This window comes from Melanostigma gelatinosum, assembly GCF_949748355.1.
Source record: "Melanostigma gelatinosum genome assembly, chromosome: 1".
NCBI classification, from domain to species: Eukaryota; Metazoa; Chordata; class Actinopteri; order Perciformes; family Zoarcidae; genus Melanostigma; species Melanostigma gelatinosum.
The window spans coordinates 25,063,510-25,079,071 of record NC_136634.1 but is presented as its reverse complement, the minus strand read 5'-3'; the positions used below and the strand labels follow the sequence as shown (position 1 = coordinate 25,079,071).

General features: G+C 42.5%; 1 pseudogene across 1 annotated transcript in view; it reads left to right on the top strand.

The window, feature by feature from the left end:
* The first annotated feature begins 11,431 nt into the window (after positions 1-11,431).
* LOC306782290 (synaptic vesicle glycoprotein 2B-like) overlaps positions 11,432-15,562 on the top strand; it is a 38,425-nt pseudogene continuing 34,294 nt past the window's right edge. The window contains exons 1-2 of the transcript in view: positions 11,432-11,884; positions 12,660-12,886. The product of the transcript in view is annotated as a synaptic vesicle glycoprotein 2B-like (transcript). The remainder of the gene's footprint in view (positions 11,885-12,659; positions 12,887-15,562) is intronic.

The window sequence follows — 15,562 nt, the reverse complement described above, 5'->3', positions numbered from 1 at the left end:
CTGACTTTGGATGAGGACCTCATACAACCCGGCTTCAAACACCCAAACCATTTCTTTAAGGTAATGGCAGGTAATGGCATATGTGAAATCAATGTTTGTCCTGTATGAAGGCTTCATTTGATACAGGTTTTGCAGACCAAATATAGATGTCAAGATGTTAGTTTCGCCTGCATTGTTTGTATTCTTCCTAGACTACAAAAGTAACAAGACCATGGGAGAAATACTTAGCTACTATTAATACTGCAAGTACTAACGCAAACTATAACAATACATTTGTGCAAACTCTCAGCAAAATGTTTCATTACATCATCTTAGATTAATGGCCTCCTGTAGAAAAGGTAATCAGTTCTACAGTAAATATGAAGTCAATCAAAGAGCATTGAACCACAATGACTGACTGAGGAACGACACCAGCCCCGTGTTCAGATGCACCTTGGCCGAATATCTCTCTCGAGTCCCAGTAACATCATTTAACACGACTACTCATCTGGATGAGATTGACTGTATGGATCTAAATCGTATGATCAGAGACATCAGCAGTCAGCAGCTCAGCAGTCACCACTACACCAGAGCACACAGCACTATCCTCTGAAGACGAAACATTTCAGCCTTCATTTCCATTGACTTTACATTCTCTAATCTGTTTACCAACTTGTTCAACTGCTTGTACAGATGCATTCCGACTGGCTGGACATTCCAGTCCAAATTGTCACAACCTGGATCTTAAAGCTGCATTAATTGATTTTCAGGCTACTTGAGGCAGCAGGACAAGCTGAAAACACAACTTTGCCGTATAAAAGCTGTAATCTCTAGCTTGTTAGCAAATCTTTGTCTCTTTACATATCTGGCAGACACTGAGTAATATTATCGTTATTTTGAGTCAATGCTCAGATGGCCTGAGAAAAATAAATCCAATATTCACTTTCGTTTGGCTCTATTTTGGGCTCCATCAGCCCATGAGAAACGCTCTGTCTCTTTAGCTGCTGTGTGCTCCACTGTGTTCCCCGGCTAGCTGCCAACTGTCAGTGCACAGTGGGTCCATCAGAGCCTTCAGCTCAAACAGCTTCCTGCTGCTCTCAGATGACAGGTTGGTCGGGGTGGAGCTGAAAGAGGCTCTTCATAAGAAGAAGAAGAAGAAGAAATGATTCATAGAGCTGAGCGTCACTGCGTTGTTGGATAAAAAGTCTCTGGTTCATCACTGTGTGTGTCTCCTTTTACATTGCACATCGTCATTTGATCCAACATGTGACTGGTGCAGCTTTGAGCCTGGAGCTAGTCTGAGAAACAAGGAGGAGCTGCATGGACATCCACTCCCCTTGCTTAGATAACAAGTATTTCCTTTTAAATACATCCCATTCAAAATAAAACAGGAAACTAATTCTATGTCTGATGACAAATAAGTGTTTCCAAGCTGACTTGACCACAACTTGGTCCTAGATTTGAGCAGACAATGCAAAAGAAGTCTGAGCTGAAAGTAACACGGACAGACATGGACAGGAGTGCACAGTGATCCACTTCCTCACCAGCCACTTCTTTTGCACATGTAGTAAATTGCACAGCGTCATTTGGGCCTTGTTATTCCAAAGAGAGGACATTCGATTGCTCAAGCAGAGAAATGCTGCAGGTGTTTGTAGTCGAAACCACATTTGGTAAAAAAGAAACATCAAGCAGCAAAAAGAGAAATGAGGCACCTTAACATCTCCAAAGGTCTCCAGCAGTAGATTGTCTAGTCGGGGTTATAAGATACAGAATAAGTCTTATATAGTTCTGAAAACATTAGTTTGTCCTCATTGGTGCAGAGAAGCAAGCAGCTCCATTCGTTTTTGTATGTTCCTTCAAATTGTTGTATGAAGCTAATTTCACGCAGAAGATTTACCGTCTTTTCATGAACATGCAGTCTTGTGTTGTGTCTCTGATCCTCACGTGTGTGTTTGTGGTAACACTGCTGCCTTCCCCGCCATTGAACTGGGGTTTGATTCCACCTGTAAACTCAGACACCTGAAGATGGGCTCACGTCATTGGACACTGCGTTAAAGCTGCAATAACTGTGACTGGAATTCTAGTTTGTTTACCCAAGTGAACACAACACTCATGATCACTAACATTGCTGATCTATGCATTCTCAGCATTAGAAATTAATTTTGGTCAAGAGGATGAATGTTGACTAAGGGAGATGCTCTTCATTGCACTCCCACTTCATTATCAACAGATACATTACATGCAAGTCTTACATAACTTGCTAGGTTTTGCTACTTTTCATTCTACCTAAATTATTAATACATAACTTCATTGCAAAGTAAGACTTCTAAGTTTTCCTTTCAGTCAACATTATTGGTAACATTATGGTCCTACTTTTACATCAATATTCCCAAGTTTAGAGACTGGAATTAAAAAGGTTTGAGTGATTAATGTTGAACCACATGTGACCGTACAGCTAAGAATGGGCTATGACGTTCATATGTACACAAACTAGAACTCTAGCTACAGATATAGACCCTTTCCACTCGAGTGCATTCATCGTACCAAGATTAAAGATTTAGATTTTGTTGTGATAGTCCGGGAGCCAAAGCCTGATTTTTTGATGAACCTTGTTTTGTCGGATAAAGTTTTTTTTTTTTCTGTTTCTTGTAGCTTAGGGGTACCTCTTCAAAATCCAGGAGGGTGCTCGGTGATATCCCTTGAGCATTTTGAGATATTAACCCTTTCATGGCCAAATCACTAAAATCACACAAAAACCAAGATTCATGACATTTGTCTTGGCCTGAGGGAGATGACCCTGCTCCCTGCTTTGTTTTGTGTTGTATCCATGGAATTCCGGGCAGTTGGACTGAGTAAGAACATCCTGTAGAAAACTAAGGTTGGCCTCTGAAGATCTGCTAACCACGACTGCTTGTTGAGCAAGTAACTTCAGGGAGCAGACAGTCTTTTTAGCTCCATCTGGTGGCATTGAAGGCTGTTTGGGTCCCTGGTATCTGTGGATGTCCACATCATATGGAACATCTGGTGACTCTTTAGGGATCCTGTTGATCTTGGGATTTGTCTGCTCCTCACCCTCTTCTCGGTTCTGTGAGTACTGTGTGAGAAGAACAGCCAGAGAATGTGTGGACTGCTTCCCATTCTGCGAGGATATATCTGCATCAAAGTTATCCACAATTGCCTGAACTAGACCCTCTTCAGCCTTACATATGCCAGATAACTTCAGATCGGCTACTGCTGCCTGAGATGCAGATTTCTTGAACCTGCGATACTCTGTGTATGAACAGCAGACACCATAGGAGTACATGCTATTTATAAGCTTCTTGGACTCTACCATCTTTCCTGCTAGGTCTACTTGCAAACAAGTTGCCTGTGACTTGAGAGTACTTGTGACAATTGAACCTATGAGCAGTGCAGGAAGGGTATTATCTAGCCTTGGGGACAACTTTGCCAACAGCATCAACAGGAAGTCACTCACTGACTCTTTGGCAATGTCCTTATTAATGCTGATGTTGTAGTGTCCCTTGTCCATGTCAATGTTTTTCACATCCTGAATGATTTGCTTGCTAGCTTGCGTTGCAATGCTTTCCAAGTCATCCTCGTCTTCATTCACAAGTCTCATAGTCTGCGAGGCACAACTACGAAAAGCAATGATATCAGCTATGCCAGGTGAGGACAGCACCAGGAGCTCACTGGCAAATGTCTGCTGGAGTTGTCGGATGAGCGTCCTCCTGGAAAGCCTATCCCCATTACGGTCTGTATAGGCTGCAAAAAGTTCAACAGAATTCCACATTCTTGACCGGTCAGCTGTCATCTTCTCTACAACTGATGCAAAGGGACTATCCTCATTATCAGTGTCATCTGTGTTTCTACAAGTAGTGGCCGGCCCTGGGAGTGACCGAAAAGAGAGAAATCTTTGTCGACAGTCAGCATGGTACCGGGCATCTGCAGCATGTAGGTCACTAATTGCCCCCTGAAGACGGTGTTGGACACTTTCCGCAACATCATCATTTCGTTTTCCACAAACTTCTAAGAGAGACTTTTTGGTTTCCACTTCTCTGAATAGGTATGCAGCCCTCCATCTGGAGGGGTTCTTCTTGTCGACATTAAGATTGCAAAACTCACCACAGAAAACACAGTGCTTTTGAAAATCAAAACATTCAGCTGACCCTCCTGACCGTGAGCGCCTGGTCACCTTGCAAGGAACATTTGATTCAGTTTCTCCGGGCCTCTGACGTTTGTGCCGTTCAATGTAAGTCTTTGAGGTGTAACTTGAAACACAACTTTTATGGCATTTCAATGTGGTTTCATTGTTGTTATCTAATGCTTCTTGAAGCTCAAAGTGTTTTTCATCCCCATATATCTTACTACACTGGATAATGTTTGTTATTCTGACTGGTCCTGAAGATATCAATGGTTCCGTCTTCGCTTGGCAGTTGAACTTCCAAGTGAAGTAACACTCCTCAGGCACTGGATCCATAACCAACTCTGTAAATAAAATGTTAAAATTTGTTAATATATAAAAAAGGGTTTATACATTTCCCTGTGTGATTTTCACTAAAATGTTGTCTCGATCAGCAGACTTACTCAATTGAACAGCTTGTTATTCTCTTCGCAGGTGAACCTCCAACAGAACACTTCTGAATCCATAACCAATCTCACTGCCAGCTTTTACAGTGTTTTTACCTTGTTTTTTGATGGCAGCTGTTGTAAGCAGTGACCAGTTGTAAACAAAAAATGGTCTTAAACGAAGCACATGGCTGTCTTGTAATTGGAAAAAAACAAAAATGTGACAATACAGGCATACACAGACACAATGCACTCACTATATGAATTAACTGAGTGTTTTTAGCTTGTAATAATCACTGTAGGCAACAAATTATATGCATTTAAATCAAGTATATTGCATGAAATATCATAAATCTAGTTTTTGCATGATTTTGGGCAAGAAGGGGTTAATATCTGAAAATGCTCAAGGGATATCACCGAGCACCCTCTTGTATTTTGAATACGTATCCCTAAGCTACAAGAAACAGCAAAGAAAAAAACTTTATCCGACAAAACAAGGTTCGACCCCACGGCTCCCGGACTATGAGGAACCTTTTTTGAATTGATTCGTGTTTTTTCATTTTATTGACTAATCAGTTCATGAAATGTCAGAAATGATGGCAAAGGTTCATTATAAGAGCTCAAGGTGATGTCTTCACATCGTTTCTCATGTCTGACCAACAGTGCAAAAACACAAACATATTCAATATCCATTACATGATATTTTAGAAGCTGGAAACAACAAAAGATAGCGTTTTCATCAGCCACGCTATCGTGAGCTTTTACACATGTCAGCGTCCGTCAGTCGATTATTCGCTGTGGTGATCTCCTGGCCTTTCATCTAGTTTGGTTTATGGCCAAACAACCTGAAACTGATGACATTACCATCAGCCTCAGCTGAACTTTGTGTTTAACAGATGTTAGCGGCTGACATGATGAACATGCCATTGTGCATATGTTAGCATGCTGAAATGAGCATTTACAGTAGCTTGAAGCACTGCTGTGCCTAAACACAACCTCACTGAGCTGCTAACGCTTGTTTTTTGATACATGAATTAAACGGGTTAATCAATTACCAAAAATGTCACTATTCATTATCAGACATTTCACCAAGTTAAGAAATGTACAACATAACGATTCTGTCATTAAATGAACTCCATAGTCCTGAAGGCTGTCGATATGGTTTTACATCCAATATCTACATGTAGTCACGTGACCCATAAAATATATCAATATCACATATCTGTATTTGTATTTAGGTAGGGTTTATGTCACATCGGTTCTCAGTGGATGGAACATCTCATGTGATCCAATCCATCCACAGAGGTATTTATATTGTGACATGGCTAAAGTAAGGACAAGCTCGCTGTGTCACTGGATGCAGGGAAGAAGAGGAATGCAGTACTCTGACAAAGACATACGAGTGGTCCAGTCTGCTGTGTAAGACCAAGCTTACATGCACATAGTGAGTATTCAATACATGATGTGGATGGGGAGAGGTGTTACTCAATGAAGATGTCTTCAGTGGGACAGGAGTAGCCAACGTTCTCCTTGTAATACTGCTGGAACGCCCTCCTGTGGGACACCAAAGGAGAGAACACAAGGAAAGACAGAAGAGATGAGCACACATCTGTTGTGTTGTATCATCCAACACTCTCTGGGTACAGAGGAAGATAGAACTACTGGCCTGACTGACATTATAGATATCATTATAATGTATAATATCATTATAGATATTGTCAAAAAGAGTTGAGTTCCCAGGATCAGCCTTAAATGAGGAATACATGGTAGGCCTGTAAATTAGGTTAAAGGGACACGAAGCATAAAATTAAGAGAGAAAAGATGAAATAGAATAATTATTTTAAAGCAAGCATGTATTACATAACAAATGTAAAGTGATTTTAACAAATGTCAACCTGATAATAATAATAATATGTGTATCTGAGAAAGAGTGCAGTTTGTGTGAGTGTTTAAATTGAGGAAGTAAGCAGAGTGAGGGGAATGTGAAATCCTGAAGGGATGTGGAAATATCGGCCGAAGAGAAGAAAAGAAAGAATAAGGAAAAAAAGCATAATAATGAGGAAGGATGAAATCAATGATTATTTTATAAGCAAGCGTGTGCTAAATAAAGCGATTAACAACTGTAACCGTGATGATGATAACCAATCTGAGTTAGAAATGAGTGTGTGTGAGAATAGAGGAAGTGAGCTGAGAGCAGGCCTGGATGTGGAAATAACTGCTGCAGAGAGAGAAGGAGAGGAAATCTAATAAGTATTTTAAAAGCAAGCCTGTGCTGAATAAAGTGGTTAACAACTGTAACTGATTATAACAACTGTAACTGATTATAACAATTGTAACTGTGATTAAGATAACCAGTCTGAGTTAGAAATGTGTGTGTGTAGAAATGCAGAGACGTTTGGATTGCAAAATCAGGCCTAACGGAAGGCAAGGTGATTTCCACACGTTCACAGGACAAGCGCACACACATTATGATGAGGACTGGATCAGGTGCCGAGTGAGAAAGGAGGGGGGTCAAGATAACCCAAAGGTGTTATAAAAGAAGTGACACGCTGACAGACGAGAGGATAACGTCGTAAGAGCCATTCGAGTGCTCCACCTGAGAGGACCCTGGACTTCGCTCTACAGACGCAGCGGTGGACTTCGTCTCTGCTCAAGGATGAAGAAAAGAAAGAAGAAAAGAAGGAAGAACAAAGACGACAGAAGCAAGACCGAAAACCAACCGAGAAGGACGATCCAACCAAGAAGGAAGAATCCAAGTGAGAAGGAAGAATCAATCCAAGTGAGAAGGAAGAATCAATCCAAGTGAGAAGGAAGAAAGACGAGAAAAGAAGAAAGAAGAAAGACGACAGAAGCAAGACCGAAAACCAACCGAGAAGGACAATCCCACTGAGAAGGAAGAATCCAAAGTGAGAAGGACGATCCAATCAAGAAGGACAAATCCAAGTGAGAAGGAAGAAAGACGAGAAAAGACGAAAGCAGAAGACGGCCCTTCTATGAGCAGAGATTGAAAGACGAAGAACCACCTATCCTCCCTGCTCAACTTTAACAAGATCAAAGATCGCTCAACAGACGTCGTTTGCCGAGCAGGCAGGAGTGAGGAGGGTCTGGCCAGACCCTCACCCCTGACAACTCCAAAAAATAACTTTTCACCGCACCCAAAGCCAGCTCCAACCTCTAACCATGAGTATAACCAAAGAATTGAAAGTAAGAAATCATGTGTAGTATTATTATTTTATGTGAGCTGAAGCTTTGCCCTTGCTAAATATATTTTGCAATAAATATCTAACCTGCATTTCAAGTAAAATTCTCAATTGCATTAATTTGCTTACGTAGTAAATGTTCCTCATGATAGTAAAAAGTTAAATCTATGTATGTCTAACAACTGAGTTCTGAATGGTTATCCTAATGACCAATCCACTTAGCAAACCCTTACGGCTTTATAAGTAATACAAGCCGTTAAAACCAAACCTGGCAATTTACCAAGAGCACGGATCTAAAAGGGGAAGCTACCATAACTGACGTGACAGGTAGGTGCGCCCGGGGTAGGGTGGACCCTCAGCCGAGTGCGTGGTTACCAGAGGAAGCAGGGGAGACGTCAGGAGTAACGGTAGTAAGCAGAGCCAGGCGAGTTCCTCGAAAAAACACCAGCTTGCCAATCTTTTAATCGAGAGCTGAGTCAATAAGTAGCCCCGTATCGGGCCAAGGAAAACCCCCGGATCTAACAATATGATTATAATGTATAATGTCATTATAGATATGATTGTATCGATAATGAATGTAACTATTTTTGTCATTAAAAGTATTTAGATCCTTCACTTAAAGTTACAACAAGGAACTTTCATTGAGTCACGATTTGGTCGGTCCCTGTGGGAGGAAGTGGTGGTGTTCCCGAGCACCAGATTCCCTTCAGAAAACCTCTTATCTAACTGCAGCAGCCTGCTCGGGCCTGGTTCTCCAGCAGCGTGCTCGGGCCTGGTTCTCCAGCAGCCTGCTCGGGCCTGGTTCTCCAGCAGCGTGCTCGGGCCTGGTTCTCCAGCAGCGTGCTCGGGCCTGGTTCTCCAGCAGCCTGCTCGGGCCTGGTTCTCCAGCAGCCTGGTGTCGGACCGTCAGTCAGCCCAGTATCATGGCAGGTGAAATAGTCGCGAACACAGGACTGTCATCTTGGAGTCCGGTGTTCGACGCCGCGTTGTGGAGTTATGGTTGTGGAGTTATGGTTGTGGAGTTATGGTTGTGGAGTTATGGTTGTGGAGTCATGGTTTTGGTTTTGTTGCCTCAACCTAACCTCTGTTTTTAACGTAATTTTGTTCAGAAAAACAAGTCGTTCCAAAGAGTCTCCAGCAGCGTGGTGGCATTGTTGTTTGCTACCAGTAGGAACCAACTGTTGCATAACCGGTTGTCACAGTTCAGCTCCACCCTCCTCTCCCTCCTCACCCTCCTCATCAGTCCAACTCCCTTCACCTTCAAGCCGCTCTATAGACTCCTGCCTCCCAGACACACATTTGCCAGATTGTTCTTCGGTTTCCGATGCCAGACTCTGCAGCACGCTCTCAGGACTGATCTCCTGTTACTGACCCTGCCTGCCCCTGTTCTACCCGCCTTGCCTGACTCCCGGTAAACCCACCAGCCTTCTGATCCTGACCCTGTTTAGAGTCTGCCTGCTGTTTCTGGAAGTTTGTAATAAAAGGCCAAAGATCCCTGGAATCTTGTGTTGCATTTGGGTCCATATACAACCGGTTACACCAGTAAAAGGTTCCTCACAATAACTTTAAGTAAAAGAAGCAAAAGCCCAATGTAACAATATCCCTTTATATACCTGCATTTTACTTTTTAGTAGCAAAGTAGTACTTATTATGCAGAGTTGTACGTTGTTAAACCATTATATTATCTGCTCATTGTTATAATATCTTAATAAGCGAAGTAACTAGTAACTGTTGCTTTTCAATAAATATAACCTAGCGGAGTCAGGTATGATGGAGCCAGTACAACATTTCCCTGTGTAATGAAGTAGAAGTATAAAGTAGCATAAACTAGAGCAGCGGTTCCCAAACTTTTTAGGCCGCGCACCCCCTTCTACATCCCGACCGGGTTCGCGCACCCCCCCCCCCCCCCCCTTAATAAAAAAAAAAAAAAAGAAGCAACAGAGCCTTTTAAGGCTTCATAGCCGCATAAGAATCGGACCAATGAGAGAACAGTTTGCTCGCGCGTGGCATTTGTTTACAAGATTTAGTCCGCTGTTAAATGTTGCAGTGTGAACACAAACCGAACAAAGGAGCAACTGCAACAAAGCAAACGAACTGAAGGTGTGAAAACGCCCTGAAACACTGCAACAAAGTTTCAATAACTTTCAGTGACACAAGGCGTCACTTTTAAAGAGCAATACGGATGCGAGCACACACGCACAGGCTCAGAGGCAGATTATCACATTTAATTTACAATTAATGACCGACTAATGTAGCCAGGATGTCTTCGGACAAAGCATCGATGCGGCGCGACACAGTGTTGTTGGACACCGGGATCATGTCCAACTTGTTTGCTTCTTTCTCCCCAATCATACATTCCACCATCTCTCTGGCAGCTGGCAAGCTCACGTCTTCGGCGATTGTGTGCGGTAGCCCCTTTCTCGCTATTCTGTAACCAGATATGAAGCCCGTAGTGCGTCATTTATAGACCCAACACATGAATGAGACTGCAGTTGTTTTTGGCTGTTTTGTAACTCCTCCAATTTCGATATAAAATATGTAAGGGGCTTTTGACTTGCACTGGCATGCTTGGTGTTCAGGTGGCGACGTAAATAAGAGCTTCAGACTGTTAGCCAGAACCTCACTGCACACCACGCACTGTGGCTTTGGGGAATCTGCGTTGCCAATCCAAGTGAAGCCCAGACACAGATACTTTTCATCATATTTCCTCTTTTTTTCCCAGTCTGATGCTCACTCTCGTTTCCTCTTTTTTCACCTTGACTCCGCGATGGGCTGATGTGCTCCCGATTTGTCTGTGCTATCCCTTCCTCCTTTTCGGTCTCCTCCGTCTCATCTTCCTCTGACTCTGGCTCGATTTCTTCTCCCGGTCTCTCCCCAAAGCACCTCTCCGTTCCCCTCGCCTCCGATTCCTCTCTCTCTCTCTGTCCCTCTCCTCTTTTACGACTGATAGCTTTAGATGTCCCACCTGACAGTTTTTAAATTAAAATTACATTTTTTTTTAAATATTTAATATTATTACACCATTACACTTTTCCTCTCGCGCACCCCCTAGAGGCAGCTCGCGCACCCCCAGGGGTGCGCGCACCCCACTTTGGGAATCCCTGTTCTAATCCATATCTATGAGACTAAAGACAGCTGAAACATTCAATCAGCTGAAACATTAAAGTCAGAAGTCAGAACCGTAAAATAACCGTAGGGATAGTGGACTCACAGGATCATCTTTATGAGGTCAATAACTAATTGATAATTCATAAAGGCCAGAAGAGCTATAACAGGAGTCCATGTTTACTCCATGTTACTGTCTCCCCCCCACACTGTTAGAACAAATACACATTTAACTACTTGTTTTAAGAGATTTACTTCGCTTGCCAGGTTGGCAAATTTCCCTATAACCATCTTTGTGAATGTAGAGAATATTGCAGGTGTCCGCGTGTGTGCTACAATTTGCAATGAAGACACATTCATCTTGAGTTTTTCTGTTTTCAGGAATGAAAATTGAAGAATCGATTTGAAACCACCACAGAAACTAAGACCAGGAGCTGAGACGGACACACATTACTACACAGATTCATTCCATCTTCAGCTAATTTACGTTCAGAATATCTTCTCTTATCTAGTAAATATTAACTGAATGAGCTACACCGGCCAGCAAAGTGGATGAATTAGTGAACACCATTATTTACTATCAACTTTAAAAGCCAGTAAAAGGAACACAGTCACTGAGACCAATGACTAAATGTGAAGCATTTTTAGGCCAAATGACTCATCATGTTTAACTAAAGATCAAAATCAAGTTGATCTCAATCACTTATTTCTGAAATTTAATACCAGAGTAGACATCACTAATAAGCCAAAAACGGTCCAAACTTGCTGTGAAATTAGCTGTTGGCCTAGCAAGCCTAGATGGCGGACCCCTATCAGAACAACATCCACCACCAAGGAGGGGGGGACAGCTATGGGTCTTATGGAGAAGGTGGTGGCCATGATGGATATGGTTACCGGGAAGACTTCCCTCCCCAGGAAGAGGATGCAGCGAGCGACGTAACCGAAGGACATGATGAAGAGGATCAGACGTACGAGGGAGAATATCAAGGTATCCCGCATCCTGACGAGGAGAAGGCTGCACAAAGAGCTGCACGGTGAGCACGTTTGTTCTTCTTGTTCTTGTGTAAATGTACCAGAAAATGTGCAGCAGTTTAGCTGCAGATGTACCAATTCTAAGGAGGTTTTGAACATGTAGTGTATTCACTCTGGAAAAGTAAAAACTACATAAAGACACAGAGACAGAGAGAGGAGGTTTACGACGCTGAGTTCTCACTCCGTAACTGTTACAGTACCTACAGCAGAACCGTTAACGATATTGGGGTGTCTTACTAATTTGGAACCGATTCTCGTTTAGGACTGAGTTGATGAAGATGAAGATGAAATGTTCTTTGTAAAAGTAAACAGATGATGGGGACATTCAAACAATTGTAATATCACTACAGGCTGCACCTGAACTCTTGCAGTGTTTTTACAGTACCTCACTGCTTGACTGACACACCTGCTGGATCCGGGCAAGCCAAGGTGCCCCAACTAAAGGTGCATCTAGTTTTTGGCAATGAAAAAATAAAGCCTGTTTGAAAACAGAGAGAGCATCTGGGAAAGCTCACGATGAGGTGAAGACATGCTGCTTGAACTAGAGAACCCGTCCTGGTCCAATGGTGAGAGGCTCAGTATGTGATTCTTCAGAGCAAACCCAACACAGTGATCTTCCTGTTAAGGGCTTGATCATTTGATCTGACTAACATCACCAGAAACCAACATCTTTCTACTAGACATTTAAAGGTGTAAAATGAATCTGATTAATAAACACAGACGCATGTTCTTGCCATCTGTATGACTTTTTACTTTCCATCTCTTTCTGTGTCCCAGGGCTAAAGCTCGATCAGCCGGCAGTGTAGTCTCTGAACTAGAAGAGTTATCTGAACAATACGAGGACATCATGGAGGACTGTGGCCATGGGAAGTTCCAGTGGACGCTGTTCATGGTGCTGGGCCTGGCTCTGATGGCTGATGGAGTGGAATGTTTTGTGGTCGCATTTGTTCTTCCATCTGCAGAGAAGGATCTGTGTCTCTCCAACGCAGAGAAAGGAATGTTGGGTAAGGGCTGATTACTGATTTACTGTTGATTACAGTGTTTTATATCCGGCACAGCCTTGTCTAGCCTTTATATGTTCACCGGTCCTGGAAACACACCGATCAATAACATGCATTTTACATCATGTGATGCTGCACAGCCAATTCTGATAAGCACCACAGCTCCAGTGAGATTTAGACAAACACAGGAGAGACGGGGAGAGAGAGCCAACAGTCGAAGAAGTACATGAGTCAGAGAAGTTATTCCACATGACGTTCTCCAAAAAGAGAAAAGTGGACAGTGAGACCAAAGAGACCAGAGACTTTCACCAAGAATGGACAGACTCTCATATGTTCATTCTTCCCACGGACAGTTTAAAACCAGTACGTCTCACGTGTTCAGTTTAAAACCAGTACGTCTCACGTGTTCAGTTTAAAACCAGTACGTCTCATATGTTCAAAGGCCGTGAAGATTATTAAAATCGGCAATGTGAAGCATCACTACGAGACAAAGCACAAATCTTTTTAACAAACGTACCCACTCACATCTGAAATGAAGTCACAGATAATAAACAATCTAACAGCTCAATATGATCAGAATCCTAACACATGAATTCACTGTAACAAAGATGTTAACAGAGAGTATAGAGCTGAAACAAGTGGTTTAATAACAACAGAGAAAGTCCATGCACACAAAGTTCTCTACATATAATATCGTGGCTTTTTTGGTTGACATCACTTCACAGCTGAATGAACTGAATTTAAAGCTCAGGGTGAATTCAGTTCAGTTTGTTTTTCTAAAATGAATTGCTTTCAATACATCTGCTAGGCTAATTCAATATATATGTAACTAAATCATAGCGCAAGTTAGAATTGTTTGTGATGTTCTGAACCTTTGCATGAGGAAATGGACCTCATTGGATAAATTACAACTTAGCACAGTTTAAGCTGCCAAATACAGGAAGGACAGCTGGTAATAAATCAGCGACTGTGTGAATGTGTTTATTAAATGAACAGATTTATAATATCACTGCTTCATCTACAGCATGGTTGATCTGACTATAACTACATGTGTATAGCGTTAAGTTTTGCTTTGATGTTATCTTAAAGAATAGAGGATACTTTATTCATCTATGACAATATGATATTATAATATGACAATGTTTAAAAAATATCTTTCATAAATCAAAAAGAAAATGATCAGGTTTCCTTCCATAATCACCACAGCAAACATAAAAGTAACCGGAGCTACCACACATAAGTGAATATATGATATGAATGAATAATAATAATAATATTTGTTTCTATTTGCTCCCAAGTCTGTTTCACATCGTTGGGGTTTCAGATGAAACAATAAGACTAAAATATTGTCACACACACCATCAGAATACATCTGCAACACATGAATTCAACACACACGCACACGCACACACACACACACACACACACACACACACACACACACACACACACACACACACACACACACACACACACACACACACACACACACACACACACACACACAGTCTTGGGGAGTGAATGATTTCCTGAAGCTTCTCAGTAAACCCTCATGGCCCTGCAGTCTAATCAGCTAATGGGCTCTGAGGAGGCAGGAATGAGTCAGCGAGATGCGTTGGTGTTTTATCTGAATATACTGCGTTTACATTTAGGAGGCTCCGCTTTGTGCAGTGTGTGAGGGAGTGTGAACATGTGTGTTTATATGGTAACGTTGAATGTTGTGTGTGCTATACCTCTGCAAGGTGTGCAGTATATATTGTCTTTTAGTTGAACAGGAGAAGGAAAAAGAAAATATGTGGAGTTGTTAGGAGAGCAGAGAGAGGGGAGGAAAGAAGAGGCGAGGGAACAAGGGGAAGGGAAAACAAGTATCAGACTAGTAGAGTGGAGAGAAGATATAAAGAAAACAAAAAAGAGGAGAGAAAAGGGAGACTGACTGTTGTGGAAGGAGATAAGAACCTCCACACATTCAGACTAATACTTCATGAATTATGAAGCCTCAGTCAGCTACATGCAAGCACAGAATGAAAAGTTAGTCTTTGTTCTCTGCCAACCCGTCAAATACTGACGGTTGGTCAGTGCCCCTCGCAGTCTGGAACTGATGCACCGCACTTTCAACCAACTTAAATGTTAACACGCCCGCATCTCATTGCATTACATTACATTACAGTCATTTAGCAGACGCTTTTATCCAAAGCGACTTACAATAAGTGTATTCAAATCGGTTTTCGAGAGAACAACTAGTCACCAGAAGTCATAAGTGCATCTCCTTTCCTCAAACAAGCATCTAAGAGCATAAACCAGCGCCAACGTACAGTGCAGAAACAAATGATCGGCCGCAGGGACCTCTGAGCGACGGGGCGACCAGTCTCCCCGAGGCAGCAGAGTGAAGAGGTCGGGCGGGGGTGTAGGGCTTGACCGTGGCCTGGAGATAGGAAGGAGCTGTTCCTTTCACTGCCCTGTATGCTAGCACCAGAGTCTTACACTGGATGTGAGCTCTTACAGGGAGCCAGTGTAGAGAATGGATAAGGGAAGTTGTGTGGGAGAACTTGGGGCGATTGAACACCAGGCGAGCTGCAGCTTTCAGGACAAGCTCTAGAGGTCTGATGGCCGACGCCGGGGCTCCGGCAAGTAGTGAGTTGCAGTAGTCCAGGCGGGAGATGACAAGAGCCTGGATGATCA